Below are 21,513 nucleotides of genomic sequence, written 5' to 3'. Positions count from 1 at the left end.
CCAGGGCAGCCTGAGCCTTCAAAGTGGCAGGAAGTGTTGGGTTGAGGGCTTAACTCTTCCTTTTTTCTCATGAATAGCCATGCAATATTGTGCATGTTCACAAGTGACATGAATGTAATAATGCAGACAGTGAGTGATTTTTTTTTTTTTTTGACAAGATTTTGCTTGAGTTCTCAGGTGGTCATGCCCATTTCCATTGCATGTAACAGAAGGGAATAATGATCTGATATAGCGGAACCAGCAACATTCAGGATATCTGCAGTATTCACTATTTGTGTTCTCAAAAGTCAATGTAATCTTTAAAATGTCTCCGATAGTGTATCGCTGCAAATTTTTAGCTCTGCCTGGTGTGTATTGTTTCCTGGTATATTCTTCCAAAGAAAGTAGATGCTAATCCAGTCCTAAGATTGTCACTGGAGACAAATGTGAAATCTCCTGCATTCAGTGGTCATTTGGAGGAGGGAGAAACCTTATAATCCATCAACAGCAAATCGTTGGAAGGGAAGTGTTGGCTTTTTGCCACATTTTCCTCTTGAAATTATAATAAACTCCTCAGACAAAATACCATGGAAAAAATAAATGGATGAATGAAAACTTTTTTTTCCCATATGGGAAAAAAAAAATCAGGATTTTGTTAAGTTTGTATCAGACTATGTGATCTGGAGTGCTAGCACATCCCATTTCAAAGTATTTCATAAGGGAAACTATGGAAACAACATTATTTTCCATCTTCTCTGAAATGTGAGACAAGTCTGATAATGAGGAACAGTTTCTGATCTCCAAAACCTTTTCAAAGAGCTCTGAATTGATGGCAAAGTGCTGTGTGAGCGTCTTCCAGGTAGATGATCATGCACACAAAGTTCAGGGCACATTTAGATGCAGTGTTGGAAAAGTCAGTCAGGCTTGGTTAGTTTTGTAATGTGCTCATTGCAGAAGTGTACACGTGTGTGGTTTAATGCTAAGGATTCCCAATTACCTGGATTGTAGAGTCATTTTCCCCATGATGCAGAAGTTCCCATTTGTCAAAGAATTGTAGAACTAGAGCTAGTTGAATTGGAAGGGGGGGGGGAGGAGGAGGGAAAGGTAACTTACCTAAAAACAGGGAAGAATTTTCCTGCCCTAATGTTTCAACCAGTTTTAAATAGAATGTAGCAATAGAAAAGATTCTGTATGTGACCTTACCCATCCAATAGCGGCCAGCACAACTGTTCCCATCAGCATTATCTAGTGTTCTGCCCAGTCTAGTTCAAACTGTCTCCAGGAATGGAGCCTTAGTTTTGGAAGTAAGTCCAAACCTGTATGCAGCTTCTATGGCAGAATTCTCCCAACTGATTTGTCTTGCAAAGGGAGTATGTCCTGCACTCAATTCCCAACAAGGCACTTAACATTAGTATCTATGGAAGCTGTGTGCGTAGGAACTGTGCGGAATATGCAGCAGAGATCCTGGTACAAAGAGCAGCATTCTTTTCTCCCCTACGAGGGGGAATAGGGTTTACTTGAGATGGCTCATCAAGCTGCTCACCAATAGCGGATGACAGAGCTGTAAGTGTAGATGATGTATTATAATGTTCCAGGTGCTGTACAGACATGTTTAAAATTTTTGGCCTTCACTCCTTCCCCCAAATATCTACCTACATACTTTCCTCTTGGGTTTGGGTGAAGGCATTTTAATAGCAATAACCTAAAAACCAGCTATAGGAGATGTTCCTATGCATGCAATCCTGCCAAGTTAAATTCCTGCCACAGGACATCATCTGCTCCTCTACAAGCGGACAAGTATGTTTTTCTTGAGTCACTCAGGCAGTCGTCCCCCTATATGGTGATGAACTGCACCTCCTTCAGCTGGTATTAGCGCCACACTAATTTCTCTCCCTCTCACCAAGGGCTGACATTCACACCTGCTTCTGCATGGCATGTGTTCTTCCCCCTTTCACCCAACATCTCCTGTTGCAAAGACTGGTCCAAAGCCCAATCTACTAAGGCCACTTCCACAGGCAGCAACACTATTAACCGCATAATAGTCTACCAGCACAACCCTCTCTGAGCTTCCTTTAAATGGATGATCTCTTCGCTAAGGAAGGTGGCTGGGATTTGGGTCAGTATGAAAAGAAAATTGCTAGAAAACATGGCAGGTAATGAGAATGAAGTGCTGGTTCTGCAGTCATGGGGAACTTTGGTGGTTTATTGAATACTCATGGTGTATATTCTTAAAGTTCAGTGCATGCCAGCTGCACATCAGGCCCTGGAACTGTATCAAATTCCTTACAGATCCCCAAATTATTCAACAAAATAAATCACTTGCCAGACTCACGGTCAGAACGTGGTCCACAAATCAGAAATTAAGGAAGTAAATAGTTGGGTCTTGGCCTATGAGAAACATTTTCAAGTAGCTTCCCTTCCCTGTGCTCTTTATATTTTTAACAGCACTATTTGCATGCTCAGAAATTCACATTTGTGCCTGTAAGTTAGATAACGACTCACGCAAATGGGGTGTTGTCCAGGTCATATTTGCAAGGAAAAGAATGCAAATATGGCAACAATCTTGGATATTTGGCCCTGGAAGTCTTCTTATAAGAGTAATATCTGCATTCATTGAGATCTTTGAGCTCAAGGATCTCAGAGCCCTTGACAAATACTACTAACTAGGCCTCACATCTAACCTGTATAGTAGGAGTGTTTTACTGCAGACAGATAGGTGTGCATATAAAAATAACCTCAATTATGATTTTTTTTTTTTGGAGGAAAGACTTTGTACTCGGAGTTATAGTCTAACCTTTCTCCCATATTTTGTATGTAAGAAGTGCTGTTCAAAGACAAGCTGCTGAGTATCAAAGTATAAGGGGAACTACAAGCATCCGTCTGTAGCACAGGAATGGTCTTTCCCTGGGCATGGTTGAATGAATGTGTGATTGCTGTGAGGATTTTAGTTCCAACTTCTTGCTTGCCTAGTATTTTTTTAAAGTTATTTTTGAGTTGTGGTTTTGGATGGTTGAGATAATGCCTGTGGCCTTACCTGGGGTCTCAGATGCCTACAGGCCTGTTGACTTTAGATCCATGGACTTACTGATCCTGAAATTACTGAAACGGGGAGGTTCTACATTTTCATAAAAGTACTTAATCAGGCCCCATTTGGTGATGCCAGTGAACTCCGAAGAAGAGTGCTCCAAAGACCTATCTGGCTTTAAGATTAAACTTGATAAGTTTATGGAGGAGATGGTATGATGGGATAACATGATTTTGGCAATTAATTGATCTTTAAATATTCATGGTAAATAGGCCCAATGGCCTGTGATGGGATGTTATATAGGGTGGGATCTGAGTTACAACAGAGAATTCTTTCCTGGGTATCTGGCTGGTGAATCTTGCCCATATGCTCAGGGTTTAGCTGATCGCCATATTTGGGGTTGGGAAGGAATTTTCCTGCAGGGCAGATTGGAAGAGGCCCTGGAGGTTTTTTGCCTTCCTCTGTAGCATGGGGCATGGGTCACTTGCTGGAGGATTCTCTGCTGCTTGAAGTCTTTAAACCACAATTTGAGGACTTCAATAGCTCAGACATAGGTGAGAGGTTTTTCTCAGGAGTGGATGGGTGAGATTCTGTGGCCTGCGTTGTGCAGGAGGTCGGACTAGATGATCTTAATGGTCCCTTTTGACCTTTGTATCTATGAATCTATTTGATTCACGAAGAAGCTTCTATGAGGAGTTCCAAGGGGGAGGAACCAGTCAGGCACCATCTTAAAATTGAATGAAAGGAAGAAGCTTTTGTTGCAGCATTTGGCTTGCTTGCCTGTAATGGCTGCTAGCCTCTAGCTATGCTGGCCACCTAGGAATGGGAGTTTAACATACAACATTTAAGATTAGACATTTACAAGCAAGTAACTTGTAGCCAGCCAGCAACTCCATCAACATTAAACGCTGGTGCCGGTAAGACTATTGGTTAACGTTTGCAACCACGTACCAACTTCCTGAGACTGAATAAAGCCACAAGAGCCATGACAATCATCCTCCATAAGTAGTAACCTTTTTTGGTTTTGTTGCATTTTCTATCCTTTCTTACTAGAGGGACACCTCTACCTCAGCATTTACACTTGTTTTTTATTCCAGCAGATGGCTAGGAGTGAGGGTGTGTGCATGAGTGTGTGGGGTTAGAACTCTCAGAATTCATTTGAGAATAGGGCCTAGAGAATAATTTCTTAAATACCTAAAACAACCCTAGGTTAAACAAGCTTCTTGTCTAAAAGATCGCTTATGCATGGGTTAGGAGTTATGTCTTATCCTAAGAAATCATATTATTTTCACCTGTATTTGTCATTTGAATATTAAAATGTAACAAGCTGCATCGTCTTTAATTGTATGGGAATGTTTTATTGTAATACCTATGTTTGGGGGCTAGGGAAAGAGAAGGGATTTGCTGTCACCAAACCAGTACATTAAGTTGGGCAGACTACCTTAATTGGCATCAGTGCTTGTAGTCTTAACATTGCCTTCAGCCTGGGAGTGACTTGATCCTCCCCGTATCAGATATTTGGTTGGAAAAAATATATAGATCGGCACTAAGCTTGATAATGTCTTGTTGCTTTTTGACTCTGATGGCTAAACAAGACTGCTGCCTTCCCAAATTACATAAGGAGTTGTTGGTTTATCAACCTGGTAATTAGATTAGTTTGTTTTGATATTAACCCACTTTCTTAATTTGAATGGTTTACATGTATTTTATTTGGTTCCTTATTTAGTTTGATTAATATATAAAATTGGAAATCTGTGTGGTTTGGATGTTTCTTCCCTAGACCTTAGGCCTCTGAACCTGAGGAACCTCCAGAATAAATAAGAGTCCAAGACGCAGCCTTGACATCATCTATAGAACTGGTCTGATGCCTGAACCTCGAACGCTGTTTGTTTTTGAGGAAATGTCGACTTAAATATTGATGATTTCTTTCACTAAGTAATGTGGGTTCCAAAAGTTTTGTGGGCCTGGTGTAGTGGATATGAGCCAGTCAACCTAAAGGCTGACCAGTTCTCTCTAATATGTCTATACTCTTCATATTACACATAGGAAAAATGAGACTTGGAGGTTAAGTGACATGCCCAAGGTCATATCACAAGACAGTGGTAGGGCTATGATTAGAATCCCACCCAAGCTCCTGCACTAACCACTAAATTGACTACTTATGCGTTTTACCAAATGTAGTTATAGCAGTTCCTAAATTTGTTTTCCTTGTCTATACACTTTGAAAACTACATTTTAATCAGCTTGTCCACATGACAATAATTCTCCCTTAAGCCAACTTAATAGAATTGATTGACTAGCTATTTTAATTACTGAGCATAGACTACATATCGACAAGAAAAACATCTCTGAAAAAAGTGTATTATATTTTGGCTCTTGGTTGAAACCAACCCAACTTTAATTTCACAGTTTGCTGCCAACAGCTGCCTTAATAAGACAGAGCAGTTGTAATAAATGACATTTATTTAAAAACAAGAAAAATGAAAACCTAGTTCCAGCTGGATTTAGGAAACTGAGCATATTTGTCTTGCATATAAAGCTGCCATCCACAAACATTTCAAATTATTTTTCATTTGTAATAATCAGGATCAGACTTTATTTTTTTTAAAGTATTGGGGAGAAGCACAATATATTAGAAACATATAGTTTCATTCAAAGGCCATTAGTTATTGAATCCTTTCCAAAGCCATGCAACTAAAAAATTTCAGGGAAACTCACATAATAGTTCTAAGCATTTTTATGAACTATTTGGAGGAATAGTCTATGATGTACACGTCAAGCTAGACAGACACATATATGCATCTATTACATTTACTCTTTTATTGTTGAAAACCATTCATCTGATGAGCACTTTCCCTTTTTACCAGCAGGAATCTTGGTAGAATTTTGGAACTGTATTTGCACATGGAAGAAATTAGTTCACACGGCCACAAATAGAATGCACAGTGCACACTGAAATATATTGCCAGTAACTAGCTCCTCTGTCAACATACTCACAGTACTAATACAACCAAGTCTCTGTAGTACCCTATCATCCCAAAGGATCAACTGACCCTTGACTGACTCAGACTACATGCAGGGATCACTGGAGCTACCTTTGGGATAAAACCCAACTTGCTGTTTAACAATGCACAGGAACACTACACAACCTCTTAGGAAAGGACATTTGCTGCCAGAAAGTTTTAGGAAGGCAGAACATAGCTACAAGAGAAGAATTTGGCCAGATTTGAAATTACCACTCTTACATCTCCCTGTCAGGTCTTTAGCGACCATGAGTAAGTCAGATGTTGGTTTTGTGACTTATCTAAGAGATGGAACCATGTTTTCAGCAGCACTGTAAACCGTAATGCTATGCTGGTATAAGTATACAATATTTTCCTCAGAGAGACATCTGTAAATTCCTCAGTGCCTAGTGCAGACTCCTCAGAGAAAGGTCTTGGTTTTGGTTGTCTTTAAAGTACAATGTACACATGGTGCTACCATACATAAATAACCCTGCAGAATCACCAACACTACATAGGTGATCCTTGGAAGTTTCTCCATCCAAAAACTGAAATGGCTTACTCCTCCTTTAGCCTGGTCTACACTTAAAATTTATACTGATGTAGCTATGTCGGTCAGGGGTGTGAAAGAAAAACAACCCTACAACCTAACAACCCCATATGACACTGCTATGCCGCCAAAAGCCTCATGGTAGAAGCAGCTATGCTGACCAAGGAGGGCTTGTTGACATAACCAACGTCATTCAGTGAGGTGGTGTTCCTGCACCGTCTGAACTCCTCCTCCTGTTAGTATACGCTGACCCCTATGTGTTAGGGGGTCAGCCAGCATAGCTATGCCGACATGGGATTTGTAGTGTAGACATAGCCTTAGTTTGAGATCTCACAGGATTACAGCGGGCCACACAAAATCAGTAGTTGTTGATACCTGTGTTTGATATATTGACATGTGTCAAGACACTTTCATACGGTCAGAGACTAGTTTTCAAACCAGCTTTAAATGGATCTATTTTTAAACCCAGAAATTATGGACACAAATAACTGCATCTGTATTTCTGACAGGTATGTATGTGATTTCTGGGGCAAGTACTTAGACATTTAAATGATATAAGTTTTGCCTGCACTTACTTGCATCTGACAAAAGTGAGTACAAAAACCGTAACTACATTTGAAAAAAAAAAAAGTCCTAGTGTCCTGGGATGTACTTTCATATACACAAGGATTTATTGTCTGGCAGCGAACAACAAATAAATCTCCAATTAATGTACATTATTGTGTGGATAGTCCTTTGGAAACACCACTTGTCTTTCCAAAATGTGGTTCAAGAGGTTAGTAGCACTGCTACCTAGGAGATTCAAGTCAGCGTGGTCTCCCTTCCAATTACTAGCAGTCACCAAACACATGACTAGGACGAGTCCTGTGAGCAATCCCTGTTGGCTTTTAGCAGCTTTGTCAAAGGGGTTTCAGAGGCCACAGAACAAGCCACTGTTACGGGCTTGATGGAACGGTAGTGGGGTGCTCTCCTTTTGCAGGGCCAGTATATGCATTGAGCCAGCAGGAGCATTCACTGTCAGTGACCTAAGGATCTTAATATTGAAGTCCAAGGGATGCCCAATGCCTTCATTATGTGCTAGTATAACATGCAGTGTATTGACAGGTTTCAGAGTAACAGCTGTGTTAGTCTGTATTCGCAAAAAGAAAAGGAGGACTTGTGGCACCTTAGAGACTAACCAATTTATTTGAGCATGAGCTGTCGTGAGCTACAGCTCACTTCATCGGATGCATACCGTGGAAACTGCAGAAGACATTATATACACACAGAGACCATGAAACAATGGTCTCTGTGTGTATATAATGTCTTCTGCAGTTTCCACGGTATGCATCCGATGAAGTGAGCTGTAGCTCACGACAGCTCATGCTCAAATAAATTGGTTAGTCTCTAGGGTGCCACAAGTACTCTTTTCTTTATGCAGTATATTGTACATTAGTCAATTTAGCACTGTGTATGCCAAGGATGGGCAAACTTTTTGGCCTGAGGGCTACATTGGGGTTCCAAAACTGTATGGAGGGCTGGGTAGGGAAGGCTGTGCCTCCCCAAACCCTAACCCCCCCTCCCACTTCCCGCCCCCGACTGCCCCCCTCAGAACTCCCGACCCATCCAACCCCCCATCCAACTCCCCCTGCTCCCTGACTGCCCCAACCTCTATCCACACCCCTGCCCCTCAAAAGGCCCTTGGGGTCCCCACCCCCTATCGATCCCCCTTCTAAAGCCCCTTTGGAATGCGGCCCTGCGAACATGGGCGGAGGACTCAGGGGGAGCAGAGGCAGCCACACAGCCGGAGAGAAGCGGCAGTTTCCCCTTCAAAGCGCCGCTTCTCTCCGGCCGGCTGCACGGCCGCCAGCTGCTCCTCCTGAGTCCTCCGCACGCGTTCGCCGTGCTGCCACCATCCGCCCGCCTGCTTCCCTGTGGCTGCAGATGAGACCTCCCTTCCCTCTCTCCCCTGCCCCCGCCGTGCAGCCCCCTCCCATGCTGGCGGCATGGTGCGCTCAGGCTGCGGGGGAGGAGGGACAGCAGGGGAGGGGCCGTGGGCTAGCCTCCTAGGCTGGGAGCTCAGGGGCCGGGCAGGATGATCCTGCGGGCTGGATGTGGGCTGTAGTTTGACCACCTCTGGTGTATGCGCATTGCCATTTGCAAAGACAGAAGGTCCCCAAGGAGCTAATCTGCCTAGCTGATGCATTATAGCCAATTAATGATTAGGTTGAGTGCAGACGGTGTTCCAGATTAAAGGCCACAATAGTGAGTTTTCAAAAGGGAGCGAGGGTAGAAAAAAGTTGCTTAGTCACCATTACCTAATGACACTAAAATAATCTGAACTAAATTATGGGCCATATTATTAATTAGTACTACAATAGTGCCTAGAGGCCCCAGGCCCACTGTGCTAATACTGTACAAACATAGTAGAGATAGTCCTTACCCTAGAGTGCTTAACATCCAATCATAAGACTAGAGACAGGTGAATACAAACAGACAGGGACACACCAGGTAGCAAGATGATTATGATCTGATAGATAATAAGTGACAACATAACTCGAGCCAGTATATCTTTCATCTATAGTTTCTATGACTGTGGTCTTGCTCAGTAGCTGCTCCATAGTTTACAAGCAGGTTCCTGCTTCAAATCCTAATTTCCCAAGGGCCTCATCCCATGAGGTTGAGCACCTGCCACTTTCATTGTTTTCGGTGGTATTTAGCCCTCCTCTGGATCAGTCCTTGTAGATTGTACAAGCAGAGGGAATACCCTCTCATGGACCTGAAGGTTGTTTGGATGTATTTAACCCATGGAGGGAAAACTACATTGTTATCGGATCCCAGAAAAGGAGATCTCTCATTACCCCAAACTGCACGCTTTTGGTCTGTTTAGTATTGTGTATGCTGTAGCTATTCTATCAAAGCCAATAATTAACAGTAGACATCTCTCACTGCCAGCAAAATAAGCAAAAGTGTGTGTTTGGCAGGGCGGAGTGTGGAGGGATAGTTTTTGTGGGTTCTGAAAAACCAGAACACATTTCTAGCTGGGATTGGGTGGGGGATAAGCGTGGGGAGAAATAATGTCTTCTGCAAAGATGGCAACACCTCACCTTTGTGTGGGGAGGAATTGGAGTTGTTGGTTTTTTGTTTTTTTTTAAATGCGTGTATGTGTGTGTGTATGTGTGTATAAAATACTTGGGCCAGAAACCCTCAAAAGAACTGAAAAAATGAATATATACAACCAAACCAATCTATTCCCAACTCTACAATATTTACACTTCGCTCTAATACACAGAACAGTGTGTAGAGTCCTTTCCAGACATTTGAGCTATACTGTCCATAGTTCTTCTATATACACACGAAGGGATTTAATGCTTTGTAATCAAGCTGCTCAAGAAAAATGTTGTCTTTATATTCACTGGGGACGACTGTAATAAATTAAAATGGCTTCCCATTAGCCCTCTGTACTTAACTGAACCACTTAAAATTACTTTGGACTTTGCCCTCATCTGACCTCTTCACCTCCGCTCAGGCATTACTGCCGCTAGGAACATAGCAGCAGTGGTCTGAGAGCCTCAGTTTTGTGAGCGAAGTTACAAATCATTTCAGAGCTGGAAACAGAGCACCCAGCACGAAGTGACTTCTGAGTCACAAAGAAACATTTAGCAGCTTTAAATGTTCAGACACATTTCTCTTAGGCATCCTATTTGTGGACAGTCATGGTCATTCTAGATATCTCACGGATAGAGGAACCCAGTAGTGGCAAAATCCTGTACAAATTCCTTTGTTCTCTTTGTAAGGATACGTGTGCAAAATGAAGATAATAGGCCTATTAACAAAGTGCACCTTTTTATGGCAAAAATTGTTTCACCCTATAGGGACAAAATCACCAAGTTACACACTTGCCTGACTGGTGCATAACTTCACATATGTATAGTTTTTATTGAAATTTATTTAAACAAGCATATAAAAAACCATCATTCATCTGTGTGTGATAGGAAGGATGTAATTTTGTCATATGGTGAAGCAGTCTATGATACCTATTTTATCACATATTCTACTCTCCATTTTCTGCTGGATACCAGACTAACATGCAATATACATATTGATTCAGAAGTAGTTGCACATGAATAAAGCTGAAGCTCTCTGCAACCACAAACAGGAATCAAGGCTAACATGACACAGAATATGTACAGTTGTTTTGGATTATCATTTTACTTCAGATACAGACCTATAAGCCATGTAGAGATGAAAAGCAATTAAACCCCTTTCCCAGTCCCTTGAGCCATCCTGGCTGTCTCTCTCTCCTCCTTATACTCTTATTTCTCAATGGAATAACCATTTTGTTATTTACATAGAACAAAACTAAAGTTGAGCTTTGAAAATGGTCCTAGAATATTTGACATGGTAACGAGAGCATCTAGGACAGCAGTTGTCATGATCTGAGACAGTGTCAGTGGGACATCCGAGTCTGCCGAGCAATACATAAGGCCCAAGATGCTGTGGTAGGGCCGGAGGAGACCACTTCGAGAATAGATGTGGAGAAACAGCTGAGGTCAGCCCAGTTGCCAACTTTCCAATTTCTGAAAACCGGAGGCTACAGCAGGAGCACTAGAACCTCCCCCCACCCTGCCTCTTTCTCCCAAGGCTCGACCCCCTACTCATGCTTCTCCTCCCCTGACTAGCTCCTTTCCCCCTCCCCAGTCCCTCAATCTTTTCCTCTACTCTTCCTCCCCTCCCCACACCCCAGCTGGACTTCCTCTGCTCTGGGTCTGTGATGGAGCTGCAGCCCCTGACACAGAGTCTGTCTGCCCATGAGATGCAGGTAGGAGGCAGCCCTAGCTGAGCAGGGGCTGGCATGGATTGATGACCTGGTGCCACCCCAACCCCCCTTCTCTCGCCCACCCCACGCTAACTGGACTTCTGGTGTCTGGTCAGTACATCTGACCAAACGCTGTACAGATTCTCTTTCAACCGGACTTTCCGTTTGAAAAGCAGATACCTGGCACCCTGCCTAGTAGGGTCCCTTGGAGTATCCCAATAAAAATATTAAATGGGGTGTGTGTGTGGGGGGGGAGAAACAATGGAATAGGGGAGGAAAGGTGATTATGAAAAATCAAGAAGTTTAAAACGATTGGTTTCATCTCAAAGATCTGACCAGATAAACCTGTTGTCTGTAGCCTGGGTAAGGATGCTGTGCAGTTTCAGAATTATGCTTTGCACAGTAGCTAAAATATGGGAGATCCTGTTTGCATCTGGCTGTTGAGCCAGCGCCCAGTTAACATCCCACTGCTGGGAGCTGTCCCCTGAAATGATATCACTTGAATTGAATAAGTCACTCGGGTCATGCTGTGCAGCTCTTGGTGTTTCCCCAGACACGAAACAAACTAGTCTTACACACCTGCTCCCAGAAAGCATTCTTTAAGATTGCACACTTCACTATTCACACAGAATGTGGTACATTTTATAGACAGCAAGTGGATAAGATTCCAAAACCCCCCCAAACTCGTATTACAGAGGCTATTAAACAAGCCAGACATGGATCTGAGCACACCCTTCAGGAAAAACACTCTTGTGAGAAAGTGACAAGAGAAGATTAAATTTAAACTGCACTCAGGCAAAACATTTTACTGTAGTCTAGTTTTCTAGGAATGAAGCCCTGGAAAAGGACTGTGCGACCCAGAAAAGAAAAGGTTTCAGAAGTTTTCTAGAATTCCCTAATCCCCTCTCCTCATTTATAGGTTCAAAGCTTCAGTGTCTTCTTCACAGGGTTAGGGATATCCAGTCAGAGAACAGAAATAACACCGTGTGCCTCATGACCAAGCACACAGCTCATATTCTGAGTTGTTAATTCTACAGTTAAAGACAACTCAGCCTGAATAAATTTGAATGAATAAATAAATGAGGAAACTGCAGTCTGCCTGTGGATATTTCACAGGAAGGTAAATGTATTAAATATTTGCTCAGAGCCATTAACTCTTAAAGCTAAGGCCAACAACCCAGCATCATGGGCATTTTCTAGTCAAGAGGAAACCAAGGCTAAGATAACATTGAGTGCTACAGCTTGGGTCTATGGTGCCTTGGCAGAATGGTGTGAGGTGGATAGGGGAATTGGCACAGAATGTGCCTGAAAGACATGACAAGGCATTTGAAACTGTTTTTGGAGTCAGTATTAACATACGATGGGGCTGCAGAAGCATGACTGCAGGAGGTTGATGGGAGGAGGGGAACCATGGTACCCAGCATTTTAAAGTTTCTTTCAAGATGCTAGTACTTTCACACACTCACTTTAAATACTGAGAGGATACCAAGTAAAGCAATCACCCAGAAAGTCTGGTAGACATTCCAAGAGAAACTCTGGGTTGAATGTATGTGTAAGTATAAGAGTTCAGAAACTGACCCGTTTGTTTGTGTGTGTGATATGATGCAGAGACCAGAACATATTATTTCTAATAATTGCAGGAAAGTTCACCCCAAAACACTCACTTGTGAGAGGGCCATCTCTGGCATTTCATAAATCAGACAGCTGCTAATGGTGCTGTTTGGAGACATACATCATTAGCAAGTTAATAATTTTCAGGACTCTGCTGTAATTATTTTATGGCTTTTAGGATGAAAGACAGTCTATGCTCCCTCTGCTATACCGAATCCATCACGGAAGGAGTGCAGGGGAAATGGAGAGAGGAAACCAGATCTTATCCTTCATATTGCCTCAGTATTGTTCTTGACTGCAATCTTTTTTTTAAAAAAGTAAAGTAACAGCTGAAGCTCTCTGCTGCTTGGCTCAATCAGCCATTTCTGAAGCCGTCAGACTAGGAGGAGGGATACTATTATTTGGCTCAGACTGACTTTTGTTTGTTTGCAGATCTTAACCTGGACACAGTGTACGTTCACTGCTGGTGCTTCAATAATCTTCAAAATTTGTAACATCTTGGGCAAGATCACCAGTTGCAGAATATTAAAGTTCACAAAACTACATTAAAATATTAAAGAGCAGAGATGCAAGGCTGAGCGTGAACAGCAGAGATGTCTACTTTTGGATGAGAATTAAATTTGAGGTAATTGTGGAAAGAAATGTGGGCTTACCCACAAGAGTCATCCCAGTGTCTTTCCCAAATTCAGGATAATTACATTCAGCCTATCTAGATTCCCCCTGGAGTTTTAGTTGGACATTGAATTTTGTCTCAGTTGTTCTTAGATCTGAAGATGTTGCAGCGTGCAGTGTTAAAATGAGGGGACAGTTCTGCTCCAGAAGTTGCTGAGTTCAAGTGTGACCCCCTATATATAGGTTTGTAGTGTATGTAAAATGTTTTGGGGTGTTGCTGGGTGAAAGGTGCTATATAAATAGAAATGAGTTTACATTGCTTCCCTTCTTGTGTAACTCCTTAGTAGTTTTATAAGCAGTACAGGCACAGACAAAGTACAAATGTTTAACTCTCTTGCAGGGATTAAGTTGCCTTGTTTCACTCATGGTTTACAGAAGCATTTCAGTTTGTTTGTTCTTTTCAGTGCTGCAACACAGTTTGTAGTTCAACCAGAGGGATGGATAGTGAGATTCAGTCTCATATCCACATATGGGATAAAGTGATTTGTAATTGACTAGACCTACACTTGGATTTTCCCTTGACAGGTCCTTTTGCTTAATCATAATTAATCCTTCCACTAAAACAATTCAGTTAACTTAGTAACGAGTAGTCAGGTGGTATTTCAAAAAGTGCTGCCATGTATTGCATTAGCTCAGAGACCACCAAATACACATTTATGTTTTGGATGAGTCACACAGCTCCATAAACCCACTGCATAAATCTGCTTCAAGCCAGCTGTTAGCTTAGTTTCTTCAGTTCTCATGATGTACCAGTGGATCCCTGTCACTTACAAACTTAAACTGGTTTTAGTGCTTTGTATAGCAATGGTCTCATTTTATAGAGCAGGATTAGAATTGCATTGCATTGTGCTTAATAAATGAGTTAAAAATATCCATGACTCTGCTTCTTTTATGGAAAAAACACTGATCTTAAGTTTTTGGCGTAGGAAAATTTAAGTGTCCTCAGCATCAAACTATTCTTTTTAAAATCAGATTCCTGATTATAATTGCACATCATCAAGGTAGATGTGAGCATTTCAAAGCAAATGGACCACATGGCTAGTGACCAAGCAGTACATGGTAGAGTAGGAGGACAGAGAAATGCAGCTATTGCTGCTTTGGGTAGGTTTTATGTAATGTAAATAAACTGTTGTTCTGTTTTGTTTTTTCAAGGTATGTCAAGGTCTATGTGCCACCCATAATGATAAATGCGCAGACATGCCACAATGTTGAGTTATAATTAGGGAGAGGTCTTAAAGAGGGAGATGGTTAAAACCATCTCTGTATAATTGTAGTCAGATTAGGGTTTTCTGCTTCCCTCTGACAGCACGCTTTAGGGAAAGGATTCCCCAGCCCAGAATTAGGGGGGAGCAAGAAGGTCTTTTGTTAATAGAGTTGTTTGGGTTGGGAAAGGCTTCGTGTGGGAATCCTTATTGTCTCTCTCAGTATTTTGAAACATGTGCCTCCAATGTTATTCATTAACATTCAGGAATTATGCCAGGAACCAAACCCAGGATTTCAAGATGTCACTTGAGACCCAGTACCAGAAGCTCACATTAAATGGAACCAGTTCCCTAGTTCTAGCATCTGGATTCCAAACCTAAATAAGCAACTATGAAATGAATGCATCATTCGCTAGACTCCCAGGGAATAAGAAACCTACAGACAGACCTACATAATCTTCCTGCTACCAGCATGTAAGACTAGCAGCTGGCCTAGGGGTTAAGACATTGGTTATGCTTAATATTTAGGCTTGGCAGAATTTGATATTTTAAAATAATTTTTACAGATAATATCCATGTTTATTTTTAAGGTTTTTTTCCCCCCAATTTATTTACATTTTCAGAGTTGCAGGAAAATATTTAATGACTGTAGATGTTGAGATGCACAAAGTTTTATAACCAGTAAAACACAAAATATATAAAGTAAATATCCTTGTCAGACTCTACTAGGTTCTTAAGCAGCCCTTCTCTTACTTTGCCTATGTGTAAATTTAGAATGATGGGGAAAAAAAATTGTTGGTTTGTGTGTGTACAATGAAATTGATGTTTCCCAGCATTTACTGAGTTTTAAAAAAAACAACACTAATTCTAAGTCTATTAATTTTCAACATGGAAAGAAATTTACTGATGCTGGAAAATGCACAGCGTTTCTAAGGTCAATTCTAGACACATCAGATCAGAATGGTTGGGAAAGCAGACTACGAAAGCCACATGGAGATTTGAGAGGAAAATTTTGCAGTTATGAGTGGCGGCAGAGGAGACGGGAATGCAGTCTAGTGGACTAAGATAGGAGCTAGGAACTCCTGAATTTATAATCTCTCTCTGCCTCCGTGTGTCTCTTAGGCAGACAGATTTGGAGTATGCCCCTCCATCTGTAAAGACATAATAAGGCACAGACACAAATGGACAGTCACCATGAAAATGCTATTGGTTTTGAGACCCTTCATCTACAGTCTAAAGAAAAGTTACATTTCTAGTGGCACATGGTGCAAACTTCCCCTCATAATAGCCAAGGAGAAATGAGTTTGCATTTTTCTGTTCATTCACGTTTCCCACTGAATATAAAGGATGAGGCTTTTTCTGAAATAATTTGACTGGACACTAGAGAGCTGCCATTTTGCTGTACTTGCAATTCAAGAAAACTCTTTGCAACTACTTTGGAGTCTTGTGAATGAAGCTGTCTTTTGGGGATTTTGAATCCCTTCAGCCTTGTGTTTGCAAGTGATGGCTGACCCCAGATATCTTGCATCTTGGATCCCTGACAGGTAAGCTACAGCAGGCCTCACAGGTGATGAGCTTCATTGCCAAAAATGATGTTGAAAGCTGAAAAAGCGTTTCCAAGGATTGCTGTTACATTGATTGGTAGTTGGGGGCGGGGGAGAGGGAATCTTTGAAGAACCAGAAATGGGCTTTGAGATGAGGATTCTTTCATTGTAGCTGTAAATGTAACCTCTAAAGCAGGGGTGGGCAAACTTTTTGGCCCAAGGGCAACACCAGGGTGCGAAACTGTATGGCGGGCTGGGTAGGGAAGGCTGTACCTCCTGAAACAGACTGGCCCCCATCCACCCCCTCCCACTTCCTGTCCTCTGACTGCCCCCCTCAGAACCTTCGCCCCATCCAACCCTCCCCCACTCCTTGTCCCCTGACCGCCCCCTCCTGGGACCCCATCCCTGACCGCCCCCCTATTCAACCACCCCGTTCTCCATCCCTTGACTGCCCCAACCCCTATCCACACCCCCACCTCTTGGGACCCCAACCCCCCATTCCCCATCCCCTGACTACCCCACCCCCTGACAGGCCCCCCGGGACTCCCATGCCTATCCAAACCCCACCCATTCCCCATCCCCTGACCATCACCCGCAGGACCTCCACCCCATTCAACCACACCCTGCTCCCTGTCCCCTAACTGCCCCCCCCCCGAATCCCCTGCCCCTTTACCAGGCCGCTCAGAGCGGCAGGAGCTCGCAGCCCTGCTGCCTGATGAGAGCCAGTTGCACGGCAGCGTGGGGACAGTAGGGAGGGGCTGGCTGGGGGCTAGCCTTCCGGGCCAGGAGCTCAAGGGCTGGGTAGGATGGTCCCGCAGGGCCAGATGTGGCCCGCAGGCCCGCAGGCTGTAGTTTGCCCACCTCTGCTCTAAAGCCTGGGTTCTCAACTTTTCTTTCTGGCCCCCCAATACATGCTATAAAAACCTCCATGGTCCACCTGTGCTACAACAAAGTGTTTTTCTGCATATAAACACCAGTGCCAGTGTTAGGAGATAGCAAGCAGGGCATTTGCCCAGGGCCCCATGCCACAGGGGGCCCCACAAAGCTAAGTTGCTCAGGCTTTGGCTTCAGCCCCAGGTGGCGGGGGATCAGGGCCCCCAGATTCAGCCTTGCACAGTGGGGCTCTGGCTTTCTGCCCTGGGTCCCAGTGAGTCTAATGCCAGCCCTGCTTGATGGACCCCCTGAAATGTGCTCACGGGCCCCCACCCCCCTGGTTGAGAACTGCTGCTCTAAAGGTAAACATTTATAGTCATTATTTGAAATTTTGCATACGACTAGGTCTGACAGTTGTGCTTTGTGAGTTTATTAGAGTCAACGGAAGGAGTTAGGATGCATATACCAGCTGATATAAGTCAGTTTGTTTAAAACAAATTCTGCTTGCCCATGGAAATGCCCTGCAAGTATGTGCCAACTCATGCTGTAAAGGAGTTTTTATTGTGCTTATGTATTCCTACAAGCAATGGCTGCCTGCAAGGATTATTCCTGCAACAAGTACAAACAAAGCAGCACGGGAGGGTTTCATAGTTACCGTTGAGGATCAGACGGACATGTGCATGAGCCTGAGCCTCAATACCTAGGACCTGCTTTGGAACGTGCCTGCAAGGCTCTGGTACTCTGGCTTTGATGGTAGCCCACATTCAGTGTGGAAAGCCTTCTGTACCACGGTCCCCCATGTCTGACTTGTGCCCATCTCCACCAGGCAGCCAGAATTTGAGCCCTTAGGAGCTAACATGAGAATTGGGGCTTTCATTCTGGGGGTCCTGCTGCAAATGTAGAACAGATAACTTTCATTTGCTAGTAATCAGATGGCAGTCTGGTTGTGTGAAATAAACTGGTGGCATCAGTCCTGTGCCAAGCAGATGTCCACATCACAAAAAACACCAACCCAGGCCCCTGCAATGAGCATGGAAAATAAATCCCCCTCCTTCTCCATTTAGGTCAGGGATAAGATATACTGGAGAGCAGACTGGAAGACTTGCACTATTGTTGTCAGTCCGAAAGATGCTATATAGATTTTTAAAAGGACATCAGTCTCCATTGGTTCAGCACCATCCAGTAGTACTAAACGCCCTTGTAAAGAACGCCTGAAAAGAGCAACTAATTCAGACCTCTGCGTTCTCTTTGTTCCATACAAATCTATATTTTCTTTGAGTAAATGCAATCCACTGTCAATTGTGATTCTGCACAAAGGTTTGGTTGGCTGACAGCCAGCTAGAGGCTTTCTGTAGTTTCAGTTTGGTGTGGAAGTGAGTGAATACCTGCTGCCAAAAGGATGGTTTTCTTATGCTCTAGACTTCACCAGTGACCTATGTTATAGTAACACCCTTGTCAAAGAAACCTAGCAGCTGGTAATAAAACTCCTCAGGCTAAGTGGCTAAACTGCCAGCACCTTGTCTGTTACTGTAATTGAGAGCTGTAGCCCCTTCAAACATCATTTTGGTTACTGCTCTGTGTTCTGTTTGTAAGATGCATTGTACTGCAACTGCTGCAAAAGGCCAACATCATGGGAAAGATGGAAAACGGAGTAAGAAGGCTATTTAAACGCAATTCTTACAGAAAACCACCAGTTCAGGTGTTTGTATTCCTGTAATTTTTGGTAGGTGATTCAGATCCTGTTTGATTTCGTTTCATAATACCTTCCAGAAGCACCATTCTTTATCAGAACTGACTTTTCAGAGAGGAATAGGCTCATGTGTGAGAACTGTGCCAGCCTGGAATATGTTGTTGGTTTTTCTAGGTTTGTCCTCTCCTTTTTGGGTCTTGCTGAGTTTTGGCATTTCAGTGGTTAGGGCAGTAGCGTCACTGCAGACTGCGTCACAAGAGCTCGCTCTCAGCGATGAGTCCTGCCTACGTTGAGAATGAATTCAAAGCTCACTGCTTCCTGATTCTGCTCTCACCAACACCCGCTTAAGGCCATGTCAACACTACTACTTATGTCGGTTTAATTTATGTCACCCAGGGGGTGTGAGAAAACACACACACACACCCCTGAGCAACGTAAGTTACACTGACATAAGTGGCAGCATGCATAGTGCTATGTTGATGGGAGAGCCCTCTCCTACCAGGATAGGACATCGGTACAGCTGTGCTGCCATAAGGTCTCTAATGTAGACATAGCCAATGAAATAACTTGTTCGGCTGCTGCTCCAGAGACTGATGTGAGATCAGTACAAGGCCCATCAGAGATGCAGCGTGAATCAAACTGCTTCCAGTGAGTCACTATGGGAGGTACAGCACGAGGGGAAGCTATTGATCTAATGGAGCTTCCCTCCTCCCCCCAACACAGAGCTGTGTTATGCTCTGCTTGTGTCTGCTTACACACCATGCGCGTGCTTACAAAGGGAAAAAATAGTGCATTGTCTTCCCACCTCCCACTATGGATCAAGGCATCCCGTTGTAATGCCAGGTGACCATCACCCAACTCATGCTCCAGAATTCTGCCACTGAAAATACTGACAGTAATAAATATTTATTTTTGCATGGCTACATATTCTCAACAAGACATTCACTTAAGTAATGAAGTTCTGATTTAAAAATAAGAATGGTTGGAGGCTCATGATTAGGGCTGCAAGTTTGTCATGGTGACAAAAGTCATGGATACTGTGACTTCCATTCCTGAAGTCTCTAGGTGGGTCACTCAACTGGCCTGGTGAGGATGGGAGGCCCCTGTGGGAGAGGGGGTTGGAGAGCAAGCCCACCATGCACTCATCCTGCAGAGGCAACTCCTGTGTCTTGTGTGGCTGGGCCTGGCTCCCTACTCCAGGCATTGCCACCTGGTGCATGGGGTTGCAGCATTGCTCAGGTTTGGCTCTGCCAACACTCTGTGGGGCACAGGAGCCATTACTTCCAATGCTGAGGTGAGTGCAGGCTGGCTTGCTCTCAACCCTGGGACCAAGCAGCTGTCACTTTGGGGAAGAGTGTGGGGCAGGCTTGCTTTCCAGCCCCACCCTGCCACCCCAAGGGTCTCCCCTTCTCACCAAGCTGGGATTAGAGTTGTGGTGGTGGGGTGGAGGGTGTTGCTGTGGGTGGTCACTTCCCCCTTAGCAGGGTGAGGAGGTGCTGGCAGTGTAGCAGGATGACGGTCAATTAGGATTTTGAAGAGTTTAATGTCTTTCTCAGAGCATTTTGTGTTTAAGTCGAAAGTCATGGTGCAGTCATTAAACCTGTGACTTTTACTAAAGTTACCATGACTGCTTCACTCTTTTGATAAAAATGCCATGACAAATCTGCAGCCCGACTGAATTTTCTGTGAAATTACAAGCCTGATGAGCATGCAATACGGGCAACTATGCATGCCTAAACTGTGTGTGCAAATGGACAGCTAAAGACCCAACATTAATTTGTGCACACAATTCCACTCAAGTGTGCAAATTAGGCAAGTGATTTTTGCATATATGGTTCTAATTGATCACAACAATTCTGAGCTAGGGCATATGCAAATTGAGGAAGAAGTGATTAAATTACTTATACAGGGCCACTGAGTTGGTGCAGAGCTGCGCATAGAACTTTGGCGTTGTTCTGCCAGAGAACATCTCTGCTGTAACCTCTTGGTAACGTGTCCCTCCCATGACTTCTGGTAACCAAGTAGTTTTCTGTCTGGCCCAGGGGATGAAGACCACAGGGAAGTTTTTATTAAAAAATGAAAGAAAAGAGGGTGGTGAACTCTCCAACTCAAAGACCACATGCTCTCTTCAAATAAATAAGAAAGGTTGTGGCAGAGAAACGTTGGAGGTTCATAGTGTGGATTTATTAGAAGTTTAAACATTTTTCCACGGTATTCAGCTGAATCCAAACTGGTGCCCTGACTCAAAGCCAATACACAAGATACGGAGACATAATCTCATTGAATTTCAGGAAACACTAGGAGATGAATGAGTCCTTGCCCACTTACAGTAAAAGTACTATTTTGTTCTCTGAATTAGATATATTGAGACTGGGATTTATGGGTCTTAGTGAAGATCAAATATTTTAAATCAAAACAGTGAAAGAAAATTTGAATGGCTTCAGGGCTTGTCATTCAGGGGTAGATTAATGTTAGCTCCAGGACTTGCACTCTGAGGGAGCTGCTAGGTTATTTAGTAGTATATGGTACCAGTTGTATCCAAATTGGACTTAATGGCCATTGCTATG

General features: G+C 43.3%; 1 protein-coding gene across 6 annotated transcripts in view; it reads left to right on the top strand.

Annotated features, from left to right (window-relative positions):
- EYA2 (EYA transcriptional coactivator and phosphatase 2) overlaps positions 1–21,513 on the top strand; it is a 156,284-nt gene that overhangs the window by 13,283 nt on the left and 121,488 nt on the right. The window contains exon 1 of one of the 6 annotated variants that reach the window (XM_048819521.2): positions 13,466–13,590. The exons of the other annotated variants lie outside the window; for them this stretch is intronic. The gene's annotated coding sequence lies outside the window, so the exon portion shown is untranslated. Of the gene's footprint in view, positions 1–13,465; positions 13,591–21,513 lie in introns of those variants that run through there. 6 annotated transcript variants of the gene reach the window in all.

The sequence above is a fragment of the Caretta caretta genome, chromosome 13, assembly GCF_965140235.1.
Source record: "Caretta caretta isolate rCarCar2 chromosome 13, rCarCar1.hap1, whole genome shotgun sequence".
Taxonomy (NCBI): Eukaryota; Metazoa; Chordata; order Testudines; family Cheloniidae; genus Caretta; species Caretta caretta.
The sequence above is the reverse complement of the archived record's forward strand: the minus strand, read 5'-3'. Positions and strand labels throughout refer to the sequence as shown.